Source organism: Siniperca chuatsi, linkage group LG2 (assembly GCF_020085105.1).
Source record: "Siniperca chuatsi isolate FFG_IHB_CAS linkage group LG2, ASM2008510v1, whole genome shotgun sequence".
In the NCBI taxonomy this organism is placed as follows: domain Eukaryota; kingdom Metazoa; phylum Chordata; class Actinopteri; order Centrarchiformes; family Sinipercidae; genus Siniperca; species Siniperca chuatsi.
This window is the reverse complement of record NC_058043.1, coordinates 24,423,612-24,447,420: the sequence shown is the minus strand read 5'-3', so window position 1 is coordinate 24,447,420 and position 23,809 is coordinate 24,423,612. Positions and strand designations below refer to the sequence as shown.

At 42.5% G+C, this 23,809-nt stretch overlaps 1 protein-coding gene across 3 annotated transcripts in view; it reads left to right on the top strand.

Annotated features, from left to right (window-relative positions):
- Positions 1-23,809, top strand: part of prickle2b (prickle homolog 2b) — a 90,281-nt gene that overhangs the window by 22,778 nt on the left and 43,694 nt on the right. The window contains exon 1 of one of the 3 annotated variants that reach the window (XM_044170537.1): positions 15,261-15,550. The exons of the other annotated variants lie outside the window; for them this stretch is intronic. The gene's annotated coding sequence lies outside the window, so the exon portion shown is untranslated. Of the gene's footprint in view, positions 1-15,260; positions 15,551-23,809 lie in introns of those variants that run through there. 3 annotated transcript variants of the gene reach the window in all.

Here is a 23,809-nt window from a genome sequence, read left to right as displayed (position 1 = left end):
ATGGCAGCTTGTTCTTCAACTATTCAGTGATATTTCTGACGGTCTTTGTGGCATGAGTCATCCCATTTCACTGCAATTTTGTCCTGAAATAGGTTTGAATTGCGACAGCATCAACTGATTCCTTTTGGGAGACAGTTTTTTAGCTCCTTAATGGAAAAAGGTTGAAGCAGAGTTGTGGTAGTGTGGAGGCGGGCATAATATGAGGTCCTGTCCTGAGCTGCTTTGTGGGATGTGTACTGTTTGCTGTTGACAGCTTCTCTTTCAGAAGTTCTTGTCTTTATGTCCTCTTTGTAGAAATACTTTGTAGAAGATAGCTAAATGACACTTTTTCAGGCTGTGTTAGGAATAAATTTCACTTCACAAGTTTCAAAGACAGAGGTGAAAGTAAAGACGTATTCCTTTCCATTTTCGAAACACTATACAGAACATCCGGCAGCACCACAGTCCTGGTATGGACAGTTCCTCTCTGCATTGTTCAAATCCCACAGCTGGAGAAGCATCCAAGGCCAGCCCTGCTCAACACACCAGACTTCTCAATGATTTGTGTGGTGTCTAATTTGTTCTCCATATGGTGCATACGCACACATGCACAGACACATACATATTGGCTAATACTCCATACACACTGACTCACACACGCACGCACACACACACACACAGCTAAACCCTCCCGACCTTTATTCCATCTCTCTTCGGCAAATATAAACTGGGCCACATGCGCTCTACATCTGCCTGTTAGAGTGCAGTTTCTAAGGAAAGGTGCTGGTTGGCTGTCCCCATCAACTAGCATTAATCTGCTAGATTGGATTTAATAAGTCGCATGGGATTCATCTGCCATACGGGGCTGTCTCTGCGCAGCGTACAGTTTCCTGGTTAAAGTAGGAAACTGGGATGGCTTGAGATGTAGGTGGGGGAAACAAAACAAAAATTCTGTGGCTGCCTGCTCTCTGCCAAAACCATACAGTGTGTTGGCTTTATTAGAGCGTCACCTCTGATTAAACTACCTCAGAGGAGTGCTGGTTTGTCCGACCAGAGCACCTCACAGGGGTGGGGCTTTGATGTGGAGGAAATGAGGCTTGACTGGGACACACCAGGGAGGAGAGGTCACATCATCACTGGATGAGTTTGAGAAGAGGCAGAGGCAAAGTGTTTCAGCATGCTAAACTCTTGAGAGTTTCTACTTTCCACAAGAAAGAAGAGGGAATGATATGGTGAGATAAAGTGTCTCTGTGTGCGAGGGTATCTGCTGGGTTTCCAGGTGGTGTAAATGTACATAAAGATGTGTTGGTGACCTGTTGCACCACCACCAGGAGGAATGATTATTCATCCACACAGCAACACTTTGAAGTTCCTCTTTGTCTGTCTTCATCCCTCCTTTTTTTTCTCTTGATCTCCCGTTTTCACTTTCGCATTGATTTACATCTTCATGTTTCCAACCTTTTGTAGTGCAAAAGGCAACCTCACTTTAATTTCAGCTAATGAGTGCTGAATTTGAGAGAGGGATATTTTTTGGGATGAGGCAACCTTTTTCAGGTGAAAATTTGCAATGCAAGTGGTGTGGATAGTATCATTTGGAAAAATAGGGCAGCCAGTGCACATTTAGAAGATTATTTTTGGTTTGAAGGAGCTCTTGCTTCTACAATAACAGCACACAGAAAGAGGAGAAATTTAAGACTTGGCAAAAATTATACCAATTAGAAAGTTATTGTAGCCTGACTTTACAGTGAGTAAATGATCAGAGGACTTTCATGTAGGCCTGTTACTTTTTCATTTTTTTAAATTTTTTTTTTGAAGAGGTATGGCTGTAAAGTGAAGAGTGAGGAATCATGACGGCAGACTTTGTGAATGGTGATTTACAGAGAGAGTGAGAGTGTGTTAGTACTTAAACAAAACAAGAGTTAGACGAAAGTTGACCATAAACTTCATAAAGACAAATTAATCTATTGGTGTACTGGCCATCTGGCACACCAGGACAAATCCCGGTGGACCTTCAAAAAAATCCATAAAGTTTTTACCGGCCCCTCTCTGTGTGCCTGTCATTCCGGGTGCCCATGAGAGCGTGCTTCGTGCGTGTTCCGGGACTGGGCTCACTGGCCAAACACAACCAAGTTAGTTAAACTTGTGCTTATGTCATAGGCTCCGCCATAACCTACTCTGTCGTTACTGTTGCGGCTATAAAACGGTAGATAAATTGTTTTGAGCGTCACAACCCCCGCGAAATGACTCGTTTCACTATCAGGTTTTCATCCATTCGGTCCGATAACATTTGGAAAGTCTAGAAGAGTGAATGAATGAATAGAGAGGTGAAGTCCCTTCCCTTCTTCTGGATTGCAGCCCGTCAAAATATCTGCTATGAAAAAGGTCTGTTGTGCACGTTGACTCACTGACGGGGCTTACTGGGACACTTCAGCTGAATGGAACCATCATTAATGTTATTAGTTCCACCTGTGCTTTTCATGCTATAACATGTCAAAATGCCTGTATCAAATGTTCTCAAATAAGAATTTGCTTTGTTTTTTTAACTTGATCGATAAGTTGAAAATAATAATTTGTAGATTAATCGATAACAAAAATACTCATTTGCAGGCCTAATAAATTACTGCACTCCTCTTCTCTGCTCTAATATGCAGCTTCTCATGAGATCTAATCAAGCATCCAATTTCTAATAGTGCCTCAAATCAAGCAATTAATTTAAGCTTCACAGAAAGAAACTATTCTCATTTATCTTTTTCTTTTTTTGCCTCAGCAAAGTTTTCTTCTTTTTGGTTTGTAGTGTTTCAGACTGAAGACCGGAGTTCATTCCACTGCTCATGCAGGCTTTCTGTGGCCTCATGCAGCTCCCATTTCATTCTTCAAATTGTATTTTTTATCACATATAATCACATATAAAGCAAAAAACAAACAAAAAAACAATGATGGCAGTCATTTCCATCAACAGAATTTCATGACACAAAGCAGTGTGCAGCATGGCAGCACTCCAAATTATTGGTGGGTCTTTCTGGCCATTTGTATTTTCTCTGCGTCCGAGCTCGGCTGGGGCCGGGCCAGTAGCTGACAGCAGATGATCCCTTCTTTTTAATGAGATTTTTTTTCTCCCCTCTCTGTCTCGCTTCATGGCGCCACAAGGGAATCATCTTAGGCAGATAGAAGCCCTGAACCATGAACAGAAAAGGCCTGGACACAGATAGGACACCAGCAAGGAGACAGACAGGGAGGGAGAAAGAGGGGGAGAAATTATAGTCATTGTCATACACTGACAGATGCCTAACTCCTCTCCTCTCGGCCGAACTTGTTCTCAGGTTTAGTCGTATGTTAATTTTGTTTTAAGTGTTTGTGCTGTTAGCTGACAGGCTACATTTTGCTGTTCATGAGTGTTGATTGTTGATGTCATGCTGAGTGACACAGTCTATTTGCATGATATTCCAATATATAGAAGTTTGTCATTGAGTGCACAATAATGGCTCATGACTATACATAATTGATGTCTTTTATTTCAGCACTGTAATTATCTTCGTATGTCACATACAGTACATTTCAGCCCCATGGGTCTTCAAGGTGATGTTCAGAATTCATCTGAATTCATTTAGAGCAAGATCTTAGATTTATAACACATGTTACGCTCCATCCATCCTCCCATCCATTATTCACCCATCATATCCAGATTCGGTTTAGAGCTTATGTGCTTGGACCATATTTACGGGGAGCACACATCTGCATAGCTGGTATACACACTGAAATTTGATTCAGCCTTACATTGCCAATTTGGATTATTGGTTGTCTTACTTGTTCAACATCTTTGAGTTATTTTATGTTATTCTCTTTTATTCTATCTTATTTTGGGTGGTGGTAGTGACCTTTTTAGCCATGCTAGCAGCGTGGTTCTAGGGATGGTAATGTTGGTTGGTCGGTCGGTCTATTATCCACCACTTTGGTCCAGACTGAAATATCTCAACAACTATTAGATGGATTGCCAAGAAATTTTATATGGACATTCATGTTCCCCAGACAATGTACCTTAATGACTTTCATGATCCCCAGACTTTTAATTTATCATCAAGTCAAATTTTTAATTCGTCCAATACTTTGGTTATGACCAAAATTATGAAAAACTGACAACCCCAGCTGTACTTTGTGTTAATTAGCAAATGTTAGCATGCTAACATGTTAAACTAAGATGGTGAACATGGTAAACATTATACCTGCTTAACATCAGCATGTTAGCATTGTCATTGTGAGCATGATGGCATGCTGACGTTAGCATTTAGCTCAGATCGCCACTGTGCCTAAGTGCAGCTCCACAGAGCCACTGGCATGGCTGTAGACTCTTACTCTTATTAACCTACTATGATAAAACCACTAAAAAATCTGCATTTTAGTATTGTAACTGTGAGCATGTTATCATGCTAACATTAGTATTTATCTCAAAGGAATGCTGTGCCTTAGTACAGTCTCATGGAGCTACTAGGGTGACTATAGACTCTTAGTTTTGTTTCTATATATTTTCTCTCTGTTTATAGCTCCTGTATAGCCTACAGTATATTCAGCACACTGTATATACACTTCATCACTAATATTGCCCAATGTACCTCTCAGTTCTTCTCAAGCATGAATAAATAATCTGATTGTCAGAGCTTCTCGGGTGCATTTACAGCTGGATTTCATGCATTTTCCACTCAATGGAAGAGTCTATCTAATTAGAATCTAATTACCCAGAATGCATGTTAACACCAGATGTATAGGGGTTATTTATCTGTCCATTAATCTAGCTTTCTATCTAACCACAATCTAGCCATACAGCCAGCCAACCCCCTCCCTCCATTGTGACTGATGACTTCTGCTCAGCATCAACAAATCATAATGAGCCCATCTGACAACCTTTCTGGTGCCCTCTTAGCCCGAAAGCAAAAGCACAATGGGAAATCTCAATGGAAAAATGAATAAATTCACGGCTAACCACTTCATCGCCAGTCTTGATTGTGTACCAGAGAACGTCTGGGGGAGGGATGGATGGGATGATATATAGGTAGCAGGGAGGTTGCATAGTGGTGTGGTAACCACATCCTCACCATTGTTACAGTCCTACCGTGTGTGTTTGTGTGAGCTTGCATTGTAGCATGTGGGGTCTGACTTTGAGCCTGCTGCCTTTCAAAAGCCTCCCCGATCATTCCTTTGTTCTTTCTCTTTTCCTCCCCTCTCCTCCTCTCCCTCCCTTTCTCTCTCATAGCGTGGCTTCCTCAGAGAGAGGTTGATATATGACATCTGTTTGAGTGGAATTGGATTTTGGACATCCCTAGTGGCACATGGAAATGCATCTCCGGTATTTTCTCCTTGCGTTGTGCATCTGGATTGAGGGATGGGACTGTAGAGAGGGAGGAAGGAGTAGGTTTGGATTGAAAAAGAAATAACTACAAATCGCTCATGAAAGAGGACTCACTCATTCACCACTGAAATGGCTCCCTGACCTATCAACAATCCCAGACAGAGACAGAAGCAGAGAACAGGGAGAAGGAGGAAACCAGACAAATATGGAAACGGAGTGTGAGAGAATCACTCATTGAGAATTGGAGGGAAAGTGAGGCTGTAAAGTGAGAGGAAGGCCAACATCAAGCCTCGTTAAACTGACAGGCTGCTGCCAGAAAGCTTTTTGCCTTGTTTCCATCTGAGTGATAGACAGTCTTAAACTCTTGTCTTCCTCCAGTATCCACTTTGACTCTGTTTCCTGTACATCCACTGATAAAGTAGAGGAATTAGGCACTTTAGCAGCTTTCTGTTAAAGCCACTAAAGAGAAGGGATTTCCTTTGTCACGGTGAAGTTATTGACCCCCTTTTACTCGCAGTCTTCTGTTGAATGTTAAGTCAGAATACAGAGGATGTTCAGACCATGCCTTGAAAGCCTTACTGATGGGACAAGTGGCTTGGCTTCCTCACGGAGGCTGATATACGACATCTGGTTAACTGGAACTGGATCGTGCACATAAGGGGAATTCAAGGAAGAATAACATTAGCTGCTGCTGCTAGGGGAATTTGACATTTTCTTTGTTTTTCTATGTAGTAACCCCCTACTGAAGGATAATTCCATTTTATTACAACTTGGGTCTTATTTTCTTAGTTTTGGCCATCATTTTCTTTCAGTTATGATAACAATATCAGCGCTTAAGTAATTGTTGAGATCTGGCAACACGGTGACATTGCCACAATGAAGTCCGACGTTTGTGTGGGTCAAAGTTGAACCAGCAATTTTGTCTACGAACAGTTTCAGTAATAATTTTACTGTTTGCCTTTCGCTTCCACATAACTTTAGCTAACATGGCGGTTAGCTTGTGTTTCTTTCCCTTTCTTTTTGTTACCAATGTTACCAATTTTTCAGATCTCAGCAATTAACTTGGTGAATATAATATTCTTATGCTATAACTATGAAAATAAGATCCAAGTTGTAATAGACCAGAATTATCCTTTGACAAGACAAAAAGTATACAACCATGCTTTGAGCTAAATGCTAAAGTCAGCGTGCTAACATGTTCACAATGACAATTGTCATTGTAGGTGCTGATGTTTAACAGGGAATGTTTACCATGGTCAACATCTTAGTTTAGCGTGTTAGCATGCTAACATTTTAACACCAAACACGAAGTACAGCTGAGGCTGAATGGACTTGTCATTAGTTTCCCAGGTATTTAGTTATTAACCAGCCAATAGCTGTTGAGATATTTCATTCTGGACCAAAGTGGTGGAAGACCAACTGACCAACATCTACACAAAGGCTGCAGATTTTGCTGCTGTGGAGCAGCACTTATTGCTCCACAACTGACCCTCTCCTATTTTCCACAGAATAGAGATACACATGATGGTCCAGTTAACACATCTTGTACTCCACATGTGAAGTCTCCTCTGGATTAAAATGAAAGGATCATTTCAAATTAGCCATCTATTTGTTCTGATGAATGGCTCAGAGGCAAACTTTGAATCTGGACGACGGGTGTTTGTGTGCAGACATGCTGTGTTCAAATTATGGAGTAATGGGCCGTTGGCTGGTGCTATCTCATTTTCCATTTAATTTCCCCATCTTAAATCCCCCCTGAACCCCAGTGCTCATCTTTAAACAGTGCCTGCATTATGCATGGACGAGAAAGTGTATCATAGTAGATATGAAATATGCATGAGCCCGTTGTGCTTTGACTCCCCTCCCCATCCCCTCATTCCCTCCCCCCCAAAGGAAGGAATCGTTTTGTGTTGTCTGATTGTGTTAGGGGCTAGGATCAATGAATTGTTGGTGTGTGTGTGTGTGTGTGTGTGTGCCCGTCTGGGTGGTTGTGTGTGTGTGTGTGTGTGTGTGTGTGGTATTTTCTTCAAATGGCAATGAACGGAAATGAAAAAAGAAAGATGCAGAGTAGATGGTGGTGACAGAGTACTGGATGAAAGAGTGGAACAAAAATGAATATGGACTCAAAGGTCGGGGTACAATTTGAAAGAAGGACGAAGGAACCGAAGAGCAAAGACTGAAGCAAGAAAAAAGAGAGAAACAAGGGTGACAGATCATCAAACAGAAGGCGATTCTTCTGGGCACTGTCAATAGAAGCAATATCCACTGATTGATTGTGTCACTGTGTCACACAGAGCTGATCCCTGGAGACCCTGTGTGTGTTTGTGTGCATGAAGGGGTGGGGGGCTCAGGGCCTCAGCTGTTGTCAGAAAAGGGGGCCATGCGCCTGTTTTGGAAACACTCCAGCAATAACCATATTGTGAAGCCACAGTCACCACAAAGGGAGCGCCTCCATTTTGTGGGATTTTTTTTCTCCGCCACCCTGTTCTCAATTTACGGTTGTATTTGTTTGGGCGCACAAGAGAGCGAGGCGATGGCTTTTTAATGAGACTGTAGAGCAAAGCATGTGTTGTGTGTATGGTGAGAGGTTTAGCTTTGGAGTGTTACGCTTGGAACCGGTTATTGAGGGAGGTTTCCACCAGTTTCCCCCCCTCCGAGTTTTGAGGAGGGAGAGGACTTGTTAGGATTTGCATGGCGTGAGGATTTCAGCCACAGTTCATCAATGTAGCTGCGGTGATAAACAAAGGCAACATCTCACCCACGCAGACCCACAGCTGTACACACACACACACACACACACACACACAGACACAGACACAGACACAGACAGACAGACAGACAGACAGACAGACAGACAGACAGACAGACAGACAGACAGACAGACAGACAGACAGACAGACACCAAACCAACCAACTAAAGATGACACAAGCACAACCCTTTTTATGAACAAATTTGGGAAAAGTCTGTTTAGAAATGTATGGTTAGATTATAAATCACAGTTTGAGTGAGAGATTCCTGCATCACTGCAGGCATTATTCAGAAAGCGGTGACTATGTGTGTGCATCACCATGACGCACACACACATACGCACACACAAATATGACCCCACACACTGATAATCCAAACAGGTCAGGGTTCACTCAGGTCATGGCCTAATCAGACATGGCTGGGTTAGTGTGTGTGTCTGATTTCATGATACCTTCTTTGTCTATGATGAGATGGTGTGTTTAATTTCCAACATGAAAACCTACTGCAGATGGACTGTCTGCAATCACAGCCAGTGGTTGATTACTCAGCTAAGTGTATGTCCACGTATGTGAGAGTGTATGTGTGGGAGACCGTGTGTGTGTGTGTGTGTGTGTGTGTGTGTTTGTCTTTAGGGCTCCCGCTGAGGAGTTCTCATCAATGACTGATGATGTGATGACCCTGACTGGAATCTGATTCACCAGGCAATTGACAATTTAGACATTTAGCAGACTGTCTTCTCAAAAACAAACAAAAATTAGCTCTCTAAACTTTCTAGCTGAAGGACACTTTTACAACACATTTACTGAATAATGTAATATAAACCAAATAAAATAGTCCCACGAGTTAGGACCCCTGTATCCTCTGCTTGTCAGATGTTTGGGAAGATGAAGATTACATGACGGTCTGAGTAGGAGTGAATCTGTGAATAAGTTTGATGAAAACTTTTTGAACAAAGGGACAACAAGGGAAGGAACCAGTAGTGGTAGAAACAGAAGAGAAGCGTCTGCTAGGGTTTTATTATTGACCAGAAGCATGTCATGTGGTTTTAGAGGTACAGATCTTAAAATGGTAACTCTATAGCTCCAAAATATCATCTTTGGTGCTCTTTGCTATGGTGCTTTTGTTTTGCATTACTCTGTGAGTCCAGTACTGTGGCCCAGTATCCTTGTGTGCCAGAGGAGTGACCCAGAGAAGCAGTAACTGTACTGAAACTATATAATTTTATTGTTTTCCCCCTCCTCTTCCTTTTCCTTTTAAATGGTATAAATGGGAAAATGTGTTTCTTGTTGCATCCCCCTACACCTCCTGAAAAGTGCTGTATGACGTCAAACTGAAATCTATTTTCATGGTCCTCTGTATAATGTCTGCAGAGAAGCTCATTACATTCAGCTCTTCATCCCTCATTCTCATTTTTTTTTAAATGCAGTGATTATAACAAACCTATTGCCATAAGTCTTTATCATCAAGCAGACAGCTCTGGTGTTTGCTTTATTTTAATGTGCTAACTTCTTGTTTGGTTTGACTGACAGCTCTGACAGCCACTGTGCACAGGTTATTAGCTGGTGTGTACTCTGCTGGAGCTGGACTAGACAGTAAATGATGACACAACTGGGGAGACTATGAAAGTACATGTGGGAGTGTGTGTGAATGTGTTATGAATAAATGTGTGTGTGTGTGTGTCCACTCTTCCCCAGAGACACAGAGCAGATGAGACAGAAAGAGAGAAGAAGGGATTAAAAGATATAAAGGAAACAAGACCCCTCATGAACTTTATGACTTGATCTTCTACTGCCTTGAGTTCATTCCCCTGTGTACTAGAGTTGTGTGTGTGCGTGCGTGCAGCGATGCCTCTTCACTGTAAGCAGGAATTTTCATGGGCTTTACTTATGCAAGTGAAACAGCTGGGTGTTGTGAAATCCAAGCTTTCCTCTAAATAGAGGGATTGGTCCTCAAGAACTCACTGAGGACGTTGTTAACTCCGATAGGCCTGCGTGTGTGTGTGTGTGTGTGTGTGTGTGTGTGTGTGTGTGTGTGTGTGTGTGTGTGTGTGTGTGTGTGTGTGTGTGTGTGTGTGTGTGTGTGTGTGTGTGTGTGTGTGTGGAGTTAAATGGCAATTCGCTGTTGAGTTATTGTCAAAGTGGCAGACAGCATCTCTTCTATTTCGCTCTCTCTTTTGCCTCTTTTGCCTGTACTTCTCTCCTTCCTTCCTTCCTTCCTTCCTCTTGTTTCCTCACTTTTCCATTCCTCTCCCCTCCATTCCTCTTCTCGGGCCATGTGAAGCGCACACAGATCGGAAACAGCTGTGAAAATTATTCTGGCTAATAAGGGCCAATGTTGGCTTCTCAGTTAGTTGCGGTGCGATGCCTCAGACTTTGTTTTTCATGAAAAAAGCACCCTGCCTTGAAAATCCCCTCAAAGTTTGCAGTGTTGCTTTAACTTTGCTCTTTTTGTGTGTCTGCTGGGTTACCCATATCCAATGGATACCACAGGTTCTGCCAAAAGGCTGACTGCCAGGCCAGAGAGAAGAGAAGAACGGGTGCAAACTCCCTCTTCTCATCCCTCTCTATTTCAGTTTCTTGAATTCTCTCCCAGCCACACACTCCATTTATTCTCCTCTCTCCCTCCTCATCACTCTTTGTTTTTATTCTCCTTCAAACAAAAGCACAAATATTTCAATCTGTCTCTCTGTTCTTCTTCTCTTCCCTTTTTTTATCCCCCTCCATCTTTCTTTCTCTTTCCATATCATTCTTGGCTTAAGCTCAGCTCGTGGTCTTCGGCCTCACCGCTCCTCTCATCACCAATCGCACTGTCAGAGAGAGAGAGAGAGAGAGAGAGAGAGAGACGCAAGCTAATAAGCCAGACAGCCAGAAAGCATAAGATGATGAGTTCACTGGTGAGCTGTGTGGACATCCCAGGTCACAAGACCAATTCCAGGCCTTTTTGTGGCTATATGTGATAAGCACGGCCTTGGACAGTGTCTAGACAGTGCACACATGCAGACCTCACTGATTTCATGAAGCAGAGATTTCAGAACAAAGCCTTGGTTTCATTTTTCCTCATTGCAAGGTTGTCGTTATCTTTTCATCTGAGAAGCCATTTCCGTCTGAGGATTTTAGAGAAGGGAGTGTTTCTCTTACAGCGTAGACCCTCATTTCGATGCTGATCTATTCTGTCTGTAATTAGCCAAAGCCCATTTTCAACCATGACACAATGACTACACAATTGACTGAAATAGCTGCAGCCCTCATTATGTGAGGCTGCATGTTCTTTGTGTCTCGGTAAGAAGAGAAATTGATTCACACAGGTAAACATGGCAAGTGATGATTTTTGTACCTCTTTTACTCTTTTCTCTACATTTGCCAAGGTTCCATCAAATGAATATTCTGCACAGCATCTGGCTGTTCAGGGGAAAATTGTTTCTACTGAATATAGACATAGTAATGGTTCATTTTTTCTTTTGTCTCTTCAGGTTATTCAGCACATTATGTCCGCATGGTGGTGTTTGGTATGCATACAATAACTCAACAACAATAGAGAAATCCATTTTAGATCTCATGGCTCAAACACCTTTTAACACCTTAGAACTACTATAACTTCTTAAAAGCCTTTAATTTTTTTGGGCACTTGGGGGCAACGGAAAAGCTGCAAATACAACACTAACACATTATCACATTTTAAGTTCATACGGCGAACTTGTTAGCAAACAGTAATTTATACATCCAGCCAACACTGAGCATTAATTAACATTCATTTAGTGATGTTTGTATCTCTCTGATGAATGTAAATCCAATATTGAATATCTTCTTTTAGCTCTGTTTTTGGTCTCCACCAACTCCTGAGTGAAATATGACTCTTAAGCTGCCAAATATATGCTATGTTTAGACAAGCATGCTACATACATAGATTTTGTAATTAATTACCTAATTAGCCATAAAAATTTTTAAATACATGAATATGTCACAGTAATGTGTCATTGTGTTATTTACACTTGCATACATACAAATGTATGCAAGCTATGTGAAGACAGGATCAGCAGTCTGCTACTGTGCGTTAGTGCTCTTACTTAGAACAATCAGCTTGTATTCTTAGTGTTTTTGGCTGCCTCAGCTTTGCTCTCTGTAAGCCTCTGGCCTTCTCTTCCCTCTCACCGTGGGGCTGTGGGTTTGATTGATAACTTCATTCTTTCCTGAAGCGAAGAGGGGGATGAGTACATGACTTCTCCTCTTTGTGTGGGGATGGAGGGACGAGGGGGCGTTTTTTTTCTCTTCTTCCCTCCTTCCAGACGCACCTCAGGCCCTCTTCACGCATGTCTTGTTTTTTAACAGTGACAAACGATCTCATTTTTTGAAAAGCATTAGGTCGGTCATTAGGAAAGTAAGGGGTTTTTTTGTCACAAAAAGCCTCCTGCATGCAGTCAGGTGGTGCCCTTTTCCTGGTCATTTCTGCTATTTCCTTCTGTACAAATGGGACCAATTGTGCCTGGCACAGCAGGGTGTTTCACAGCATATTTTGGGCATGATGGTAAGCTTTTGTACCAGATTTGAGTGATGTGGACTGCAGCAGTTCAGTTTCCATAGTAGCAGGAAAGGAAACATGAGATGTTGTGGCTTGTTGCCTGTAACTGATTTAATCTAAATAAATGTTGCGAGACATTGTGTATCATTAAGGCTGGTGACTGGCATTGTGTAAGCATCATTTTCCTTGCCTGTTTTTCCTTGTCTTTGTCTGGCTTGTGAAATGTAAGTGTTATGTGAATACCTGTGCGTATCCTCAGCAGAAACAACACAAGGCTTTGTCGTCAGGTGTGGACAGGAGCCTCACCTCTTGGCTGCAGCCCTGCCTGTTCTCCAGAAATCCCTCAAGATTTACAGCTGTGAGTCTGGCTATCCTACACTCCTGAGAACAGTAGGTGCACAGTGTGAGCACCACAGAAGAAGTGATGACATTCTGCCCACATCACAGTTGCTGACGGTGCCAGAAACCTCAACCTCGGACTGCGCAGAGATAGATCACTCTTTCCTGTGTTCGCTCTCTCCCTTACCGTCTCTCTTCCTGTATTTATTTGACATATGACTGGCAGGGAGGGATGGGGGAAACCTCCCTTCAGAGTCGTCCATTTTGGGCTATGGTTAGTTTAGGATTTGGCATCCAGAGACTCATTACAAGGTTGCAGTCAACTTGGGCTGATTTTAAGTTATCCGCTGCTCACTGAATGTACATTAGTCCAACTTTTACAGAGGAGAGCTTTTGCAAAGTGCTCTAGCAGATGTTTCCATAGACTGCTGCCCCTGTGGATTTAGAGGAGGGAGAGTAGACTGATTGACTACTGAAGAGGGAATACTACACTAGTACTCTCTATCAATGTAAAGATCAGTCATTGTACAGCTGAAGACACCTAATTTGCATTAAACTTTTATTCAGTGAAACACAGTTTTTGCTGAAACACGCAGCATACTTAAAGTACAATATCCATGCCTTCAGGCTCAAATATTTAGCTGCTGTGTGGAAAAGACAGGACACAGCATCATTCACTGTTTCGCACAGTACTACTACTTCCAAAGTCTGCTAGCTTGATACGTTTGTGTGCTACCACATAAATTAGAAACATGAGGAAGTTAGCCAGAGTAATTTCTGTAGCCTGTTAATGCAATAAGATATCAAATTTACATTAATTCTTATTATTTGTCTGCTGAATTTGTTTTTCCACATTTAGCTTGATAATCCTGTTCTGGAAATTCAATTGAGAAACTGTGTATAGATTTTAAAATAGCCATATGGGGATTTGGATATTACATGACAAATCAAGGTATTTCATCACATTTAGGACTCCAAATAATAATTTATTTTCATTATCGATTAATCTGACGAATTATTTTCACCATTAACCGATTGGTCTGTAGTATGTCAAAAAGTACTGTCACAATTTTCTAAAGCCAAAGCTGATGTCATCAATTTGCTTGTTTTGTCCAGCCAACAGTCCTAAACCCAAAGATAGTCAGTCAGTTTACTATCAAGCAGCAAATTCTCACATTTGAGAAGCTAGACCCAGAGAATTTAGGCATTTTTGCTTGAGAAATGACTTTAACAATTATCAAAAGAGCCTGTCTGTGTCTATCAACTATCGATTAATCATTGCAGTTCTAATCAAATTGATGCAAAAAAAAAAGCCATAAAGCAGTTTTATTGTCTGCAACAGCATACTATAACCAGAAATAAACAAATCATCAAAGGTCATTCTTGACTTGACAATCCCAATTTGAGATCCATTTAGTAGCTTTTACTACAGCTTTCCACCAAATCACATGGTCTTCATAAATGAGTTTGCTTAATTGTTACTGAAATGGATCTATCTATGGCTGATGTGCTGGGCGTGATACAGCTGAAAGCTCAAGAAAATGCAAGTAAGTGGACCTTGAGTTGGGATTGGTTTGTCAAACTGCTATTTCCAAGGTCAAAAATGAAATTTAATGCTTAACTTTTCAGCCAACACAGACCAGAAGTCATAAAGTGTTATGGATGAAATCATATCAGCTACTGAGCTTGCATGTCAACAGGTTAATCTCGATGACAACAAAGCAAACTCCATTCAAGGATGAGGACCATGTTAAAAGCTCCAGAGAAGCTAGTTAGTGGACTTTGAGTTGTCAAATGAAAGGGGTCATTACTTCTGTAGAATGAAGTGTAGTAAAATCTCTACAATGCCTTCTATATTTTGTCTTGCTGTACTTATCGTCATATCACAGAACTCTCGAGTCTTGGATGTCAGCTTCCTGCTACTTCGTCTGAACCTTCTGCATCTCTTGTGATTGCTTGCTCTCGTGATACATATGAATTTATCAACTAACTGTGTGTTTTACCCAGCAATGTTTGCACCAGAATTTGTGGTCTAATATTTGTGGAAATCTTGCTTGGTCCTGATTCTGCAAGTTGCTGTAAACCTTCTTACGTGGAGAGTTGATTCTGCTTGCTGTTCCCACATGATGTCAGCGCAGAAAACTGCCAGAACATTTATGGGTTAAGTGCATGTGGGGAAGGGGCTTAGCAAAAATGCTGACTGCTGTTGGCAGGCAGTGGGAGGGGTTAATATTGTGGACTGTTTGCCCTCTCAGCAACCAGCTTGGTGGTCACCCCTGATTGCATTCGTCAGTTGAAAAACTCTGTGGTTCTCTCACTTCCTTTTGGTCTTTTACTCACACTCACCGCTCTCACCCTGCTGACCGTCTGCAAGCAGGACTGCTCTTCTCCTCCTCATCTCCTCAGCTCAAGGCAATTATTTCTTTTCCCTCTCCTCTCTCGCACTCGCTGATCTGAGAGAGATGAAAACAGATTTTTTCAATTAGGGGGAGCCGTTGAAAGTGTTTGCTTCAGGCTGCCGCACTGCTGCTGCTCTCTCTGCCCCCTCTGAGATCCTCCTGTCGTTTAGTGTGTTTCTTCCCCCCTCCACCTCATTCCCAGCACAGCCAGGGGGGAAGCGGGAAGCGGTGAGTAACTTTTAAACATTTTCATCCTTTTCATTCAGCTGCTGATTTGTTCGTGCTGGCTTCTGAGGTGCTGATTGGTAGAGAAGAGTTGTCTTTGGCAGGAAGTCAAGACTTTTCCCCTGGGTAGTGTAAATTCGGCATTTTGACACCTCCGTTCTGGATAGCTAATCCGCTCAGTGATTGGTTTAGTTTTCTTAAGGGCTTATCTTGACGATTTAGACATTTTGGAATGTTATGGTGTTTTAATTTTGGGAGGGCATGCATACCATGACAATCTATGGTGCGTGTGTTTTTCGTGCCTGGTTGTATCTGTACTTTCACTGGTGTGAGTAATTTTAAGCGACTGTGCCTGCAAGTTAGTGTGCAAATCAGTCACTGTGATTTTTACAGTGAATTACGACTGACTGGTGACAACTGAGTAAAAGCGTCACTTGAATCTTGTTTTTCCGTTCCCTCGGGTGCTGCTTTGTTGGGCTGCCAGCACAGTTGTCAGGAGTGGGTGGCATTATCTTTAGACAAGGGGAAAAAAGATGGAAGTGTGAAAACGTGTCAGGGGGAGAAAGAAGGGGAAAGAGAAATTATGGAATAAAAAGCAAGTGAACGACAGAAGGGAGAAGAGGAAAAGGCAGTTGAGAGGCAGTGCCTTGTCATCTCAGCTGTTGTGATTTAAGTGGGCTGACAGCACACAAATCTCCCAGCATCTCACAGCTGTGCGACATACCTTCCCCTTTTTATTTTTAACCCTGACACTTATATTAGGCTGCTAGGTCCAGGCAGCGTCCAGACTATTGTCTCCCAAACTCTGTATACTATATGTGGTTCCATGTGTTTGGGTATGCATGTGCCAGGGGGGTGTGCTTGGCTCTGTGTCTGTGTGTGACTGTATCAGCACATGCCTATATATGTCAGTGCCACAAGTTTCACCACCAGACAAACCGAGAGCTCTTTTCCCTAAAGCCTCCGGTGTGTGTTCTGCCTCAAACCAAGTCCGATGTGACAAGTTAAAGTACAGTTTACATGTGTGAGATCCAGCGCTGGCTCAGCAGTCTTTATTGACCGTGTGAGTGTGTTCGTAAATTGCCAGAGTGCATTCCACACAGACATGCTGCCAGCTCTGTTGATGGCACCCTTGTGTGAGAGGCTGGTAAAAGAAGACTAACAAGGAGAGGAAAAAGAGGCTTGGATTTAGAGCACAGCAAGTCCTGCAGCTTCCTGCTCTTCCTGAGCCCCATGCAGCTCGCAGTGTCTCTGCACCTGGGCTGTGAGCACCCACCCAGAGCGACTACACCTATATAAAAAAAAAAAAAAAAAAAAGTCTGTTGCGTTGACTGATTTAAATATGTTGCTAGGGAACATGTTGAGTATTTTGTGTGTGTAGGAAAATCATATCATCAGTGGAATTACAAGATAAAATTGATTTGTTGACAGACCTGCCCTCTCATCCTATTACCACTTCCTTCCAGACCTCAAGACAAACATCCCTCACTTCAAAAGTTTCTCCGGAGTAAAGAAAGACTTCAAATCTGCTGAGCTCACTAAAGCAGAAGGAAGATGACCGTTTGGAGTCAGGGAGGGAGGAGAGTGGAAAGCAGAGGGTTGAATAAATTAGGTTGTGCAAGTGGATCTTTAGTTGCTCCTCAGGGTGTGAGTATGGCAATTGATTTGATAAGCGATTAGTCGCCTCATAATGTTTGCCATGTTCACCATCTTAGTTTAGCGTGTTAGCATGCTAACGTTTGCTAATTGGCACTAAACACAAAATATAGCTGAGGCTGATTGGAATGTCATTAGTTTTGAAAAGTCAGGGGATCACAAAAATCAGCTTGATTCATCCTCTTGGGGCAGTGAATATCTGTACAAAATCCTATAGGCTAGTTGTTGAAATATTTCAGTCTGGACCAAAGTGGTGGACTGACTAACCGACTAGGGCTGCCCCCGACTAAAGATTTTACTAGTCGACTAGTAGTCGTTAGTTTAAGCCATCAGTCGACTAGTTGTTGCACGTTTATGATATTAATTTAATTATTTATACAGTTAGCAGCAGTTATGGCAGCAGTGTGCCGGAAAGTGACCTCCTGTATAACAAGAGAAATGGTATGTGTTGCAACAGTCCCCTGATAGTTTTGTCCAGGTGACAAGGCGCAGCTCCCAAATTGAGTTTGAGGGTTGTTAGTATTAGTTTTTTTTTCTGCCTGCGACTAACAGACTAATGAAAATGTGGTCGACTAAGACTCTCGACTAACGGTTTCATTGCCATCTCTAGAGCCATGCAGCTAGCATGGATAAAAATTGGATTTCAATTGTCAAGCTTTTGTTCCTCAAACATCTTGGTTATAAGGTGACCACAGACAAGATTGTATTTATTGTGAGATTACATGGAAATTTGGAAGACGACTTTGGGGAGAAGATACAGAAACCTGAGTCCCCTCACGTACTTTGTCTGCTTCTTTTCCTCATCTTCTCTTCCTTTTTGTTGCATCCTTCCTTACTGTTTTCTAACTATGGATTGTGGGACAGTACAGAATCTGTATTTCATCTCCATCCAGTGCCAGACAACATAAGTCTGGGGACATTTAGCCAGAAGTAAACTCTCAAGCTGTCCGTCTGAGGGATCAGACAGGATGAAACTTGAATGAAATAACAGGGAAATTGGGTAACTGGGTTGTGTCACAGTTATGATGGACTCCATGGGGGTGCTTAAACTGAAACAAAAGCTCTTTCAGCCCCACTGAAGTGACTGAATGACATCAGAAGGTCATTTCAAATTAAAAAAACATATCAGCACCGGTCTAATTTGAATTAAACAACAGATTGCAATTATAGTCCTCTGTGTACTTAGACGTTTTTATCAGACTGGCCTGTTCTCAAATATGTCAGAACACGCACGCACACACACGCACACACACACACACACACACACACACACACACACCTCCAGAGCTCTGGAGACTACCAGAGGCGAAAAGTGCAGCCAGAAAAAGCAGGCTGCCACTCAACTCTGCCAAGCTTGGCCAGTGATAAGGTTGACTATGGGGAGATGTCTCCACTCAAGACCTGTCCGTCAAACACAAGAGCCTGCAACCCCCCACACACACACACACACACACACTCGAGAGTGATGGGAGTGATTAGGGGGTAGGAGTGTGAGAAAGGAAGATGGAGAGGCAGGGAGACAGATATAGAGTCGCTTGGGAATAAGAGGATTGAGGCTGATGAATAAAGAAAAAGGGAGTGGGAGAGAGTGAGAGAGAGGGGGAAAAAATGGACCAGGACGGAATCCATGAAACCATAAAAGATTGGTAAAATGAGGAGGAAGTGAAAATGAAACTGTAGAAGGAGAAGAGGGGGGTGCCTACCAAGAATGTGACCTTCTTGCCGTGTGGCAGCCAAACCACCCATCTCTAACAACACTCCTTACTGTAGCAGCATCAGTAGTCAGTTAAGCTAGCCAGAACAGCGTTCTCCATTTCCCTCCATTTCAACCACAACTTAACTCGCTGTATTCATTTTCTTGCTGTTTACTGCCTAAAACCTTGATTAGGTTACAGAGAATCAATTACCATAAAAATCTCATGGAAACCAAGTCATTGTCATGCCGAGACAAGGATGCAACAATAGCGCTTTGTTCAAGGTTCACAATGGAAGACATTTTTTGTAAACACAACCCGGATTCAAAAATGTTCAAAAAAAAAAAAAAAAAAAGGCCTTATAGCAGCAGTTTTTTAAGGGATACAGGCCGGATGTGTCCGTGCGAGGTGACTGGGTAAAGAGTTGGAGCCCTTGGTATCCTCTAGATGAACTTTTCTGCTGACAAGGGAGGAAATGAGCTTTTGCCTATGCCATATTTTCAACAGTGGATGATTGTGTCACTCTGACTCATTTGTGTCCTTGATAACACATACACAAAGAGAGAATTATGTTCAGACTCGCTCCATCTTATTTCATTTTTTCTTTCTCCCACATAGAGTCATCTGTGATCAAAGAGGCCCCAGATGTTGTTCTTCACCTATCTCCTTTCACCATCTCTTGACATTGTTGTGAAAGTGGCCCTAGTAGCGTTCATTACACATGAAGAGATGGATTGGAGTTTCATGGGATGCGAAGCGGCCTTACATCTCCTGGGTTAATAAGAAAATGAGACACACAGCTGAGCCGCAGCATTAGCAAAAAGTTAATTTGATTTTGTTCCACACCTCCCTTGTTTTTCTGTCATGTTTGGTCAAGAACACAGAGCCCAGTAACAGCCCGACACACCACCTCTGCCTGTGGAAAAAGTTTCATGGGTGGAAAATTTGGCAGTGGAAATTCTTTGTTTTTGATCCATCTGCTGCATGTGCCACACAAAACAGAGCTATTTTTGGTTTCACAGCAAGCAGAGGAAGTGCCAGCTCTCACACAGTTCATTAAAGTCCTGATGGAGGATAATTATGAGCAGAATTACAGCAAGAGTAATGCTTTTTCATGCTCTTAGCTAAGATGATAGCATTTCCTCTGTGTTTGCCAATTCATTAAGGTTTCAATCTTCATTCACTGTACATGGTTCTCACCTGGAAAGCCTGGTAAAGCATGGTCATTATTCAGGCTGTGTGGGGGCAGCTTCTTCGCACTGACCTCAGCCAGTGAGCTCAGGGTCTTGTGTTAATGTTTCAGTCTCATATGTCTTCTGCTCGGGTCACCCTGAGCTAGTCCCAGAGGTATGACTGCTATGTTGGATAAGCATAGAGAGTGGGAAAGGCTGGAGAGGAGTACTTTGTGGACTATCTAACTGTCAGCTTGATCAGTGTCATAGATGGTCAGAGCGTGATAGGTAAAGGCACATCAGTTAATCTTCCCAAAGAACGTTGCTTTGCTGTCTTTTGATTCTGACATTTTGATTTTTTTTTGTTATATGAGTAGCCTACATTTAAATGGCGTAAAGTGTGTTAACTTCTTTTTGATTCTCCATCCCATAAAAATATGTCCATGTGACCAGGGGTCAATTAAAAGATGTTTAAAGGTGAAATCCAAGCAGTTAACATGACAGTGACACTATTTTCGGTCATAATGTGGGCATGTAAGCTGGTGTTGCTGGTTAGCTGCTGTGTTGCCTGGGAACTTTTCCTCTGTCTCTATGGCGACGTGCAGAGAAATCAGACTTGTCTGTGCTCTCCTTTTATCCTTGTTTATAATGCCAAGTTGCCATAAATACAGGACTGCAGGGAGCACTTATGGTAATACACCCAGTTTGCGGGGCAACAAAAGCTTTAATTAGGCTGAATGCCAACCATATGGGACAGCAGGTAGGCTCCCCACTCGTGTGGTCCAAACACACACATACACAGTACAGATTCATAGGGTTAGGAAAAGTACTGTAAAGGACCAAGCACCGGATTCTGTGTTGTAGGCTCCTATTTGTGTTTTTTATGCCATGACTCTGGGAAGTTACTGTGCTCGGTTGCTGCTCGCTATTGATGTTGCGTTCGCGAACGATCCGATTCTTTTTATCGTATGCATTAATATGCATTAATACAGCAGGTTTAACTAACTACTATTATAAACACTGTTTTGTGTTTATTGGCACAGACTGTACAATCAAACTTGATGTTGACCAACGACCGTATTTGTACTTGCTGTCTGAAAGTACCTTTGCTGGTAGGTGTATTTTTGAACTTTGGACAGAGCTTTTTCTCCCTTCTTTCAGTCTTTATGCTAAGCTAGGCTGTTCGCCTCCTGGCTCCAGCTCTATACTTAATGTACTGACATGAGAGTGGTATCGACCTTCTCATCTAATTCTCTGCAAGAAAGCATATTTCCCAAAATATTAATTTAACACACTTTTTGTGCAATTGTGCACAATTATGCATCAGTGGTTCTCCAAATCTTCCTATGCTGACATACATGCCCAGTGAGTGAGAGAGGGAGGTGTGAGGGCAGGGGACGCCACACCTTAGTTAATTCAACAGACCAGGCTGTAGATCCGTTATAGGAGGAGGAGCAGGAGTAACTGGAATAAAAAATTAGGTGAGTTTATGGAAAGAGGGAGAGAAAAGGGAGTGAGGGAGTTAATGAAAGCCTGGGAGGATGGGTCAAGACAGAGGGACATGGAGGATTAGAGAGTGTTAATTAAAAAAAGAGAGAGAGGGTACAGAGTGAAGCTTAGAAAAGGTAAGTAAAGTGAGAGCGGGGAAACAGTGGAGCGAAGCAAGCAAGCAGCAGAGTGAGAGGGAAGTATCTGACCAGAGGAGAAGTGCAATGAGGGGAAAGAGGTAGAGGAGATGCTGAGCGAGGGACCTGTGCAGTAGTGTAAGTAGAGAGGAGCGAGGGACGAGGTTAGAGGGAGGTGGGAGGAGAAGGAGGGGAACTGAGAACGGTGCCAAGCTGTCCCAGGGGTGATGAATGAGGCCATAATGAAGTATCTGTGCTCCTCTGCCGCTGCCTCTGGCTGGAGAATAACCGCAGCCTTGGCACGGCCGCGAGACCCGCTCAATCATGCCAAGGAGAAAACACACACACACACACTAACGCACACATTTTTACCTTCGGTCTGTTTCTGTCTCTCCACCCAGACCAGAGGTGGCAGGAGTGTGGGTTTTGTAAAACAACCTATTGTTCAGTATGACAGGCTGGTAATGCACAAGACACTGTGGTTCTCGACACACACACACACACACACACACACACACACACACACACACACACACACACACACACACACACAGCGAGTGATGGAAGTCAAGACAAATGGTAAATTCCTCCTCTGCAGTAAACAAGTCGTGCTGTCCTGTGGTTTCTGCTGCTGTCACCAGTACACCGAAATATCAGCCTGCCAGTTTGTCACTGGTGCACAAACAGTACATCTTCAGTGTGCAGAGAAGACAATGGCTAACAGTAAATGTGTCTCCCCTCCCCCCTTTCATATGTCTATACATGTATCTACATGCTCAATGTGTTCAACACCAAACAGATCAACAAAGACTTACCATGAACATTTTCTCCTACTGTATAGACAAGAAACTTCAGCAAGATTAAGTTAACTCAGCAGATAGCCATATATATATATATATATATATATATATATATATATATATATATATATATATATATATATATATATATATATATGCCAGCAGGATCCGAGGCAATTCTCTGGACTGCAGACGTGCCACTGGTCGAGATGTCAGCTGACAGTGCCGAGGCCAAACCACAGAAAAATCCGAACACTAGTGTCAGTCAGGTTCCGTGGGATGAAAGTGAGGAATGCCTGTATAACCTGAGTGTGTGTGGAATTTTGTGTACGTACATTGTAAAACAATTAAGGGCTCCTGGCATCTAAAACTACATGCAAATATTTTCAGCTGAAACACACAGCAAGCAAGCAACACATTTACGATGCATTTCAGCCACAAATATCGGCACATAGTTTAATATAAACAAAGTGTAGATGCATTTCGGAGGAAGTGTCTTTTTCTACCAGTGTCTCTGTGTGTGGTTGCGTGCCTCCTTGATTGTGCAACGCCTTTATCTAGATGTCAGTTGAAACCTCTCATTCACCCCTACAATATTACTATAATGATACACACCTTTCTGGAAAAAGCTAACTTCTGTTGAAACTGTTGATGCAATGTTTTATTCTTCATCTGTGACTTGAAAATAATCTATACTGATATGTACATATGTACGTATGTAAATGTTAGTGGATTCAGTGTCTATTTTGTGCCAGGCTGTGAGTCCTGTGGAGTGGTATCTGCAGTAAAAAGTGGATTTCTGCTCCCCTCCATTATTGGTGTTGCAGAGGAGAAGCTTTGAATTAGGAGGAAAGAGCACTGGATGTACAGTGTAGCCTACACTTTGCTGACAGGCTGTTTTTCACTGATCCCTCCCAAAAGACTGGAGCTGGGAGAGAGAAGGAGAACTGTGGTGGAAAGTAGGACAGGGACGATGGAGCTCTCTCTTACTATCCACAGTGTCTCTGTTTTTGCTCATGTTTTAAGCCAAACTGTCATCTACAGTGTGTCCATCCATGTGCATGTGTCTACAATGTGCTTTTGTATGCAGCATGAACAGCACATGTTGAAGTGCATGTGATTCCTTACCTGAAATCTAATTCTGTCTCCAGACATATCCATGTTGGAATTAAAGGCCTTAACAGTGTGAATACCTGACTGTGGCGGTCAGGTGAGTCTGTTGCTGCATGTCCCATCTTAGAATAACTACCTCCTAATGTGTCCTAGATGTGACACATAAATAGTCCCCCACTCCCTAGATTTATGGTGGACAAAA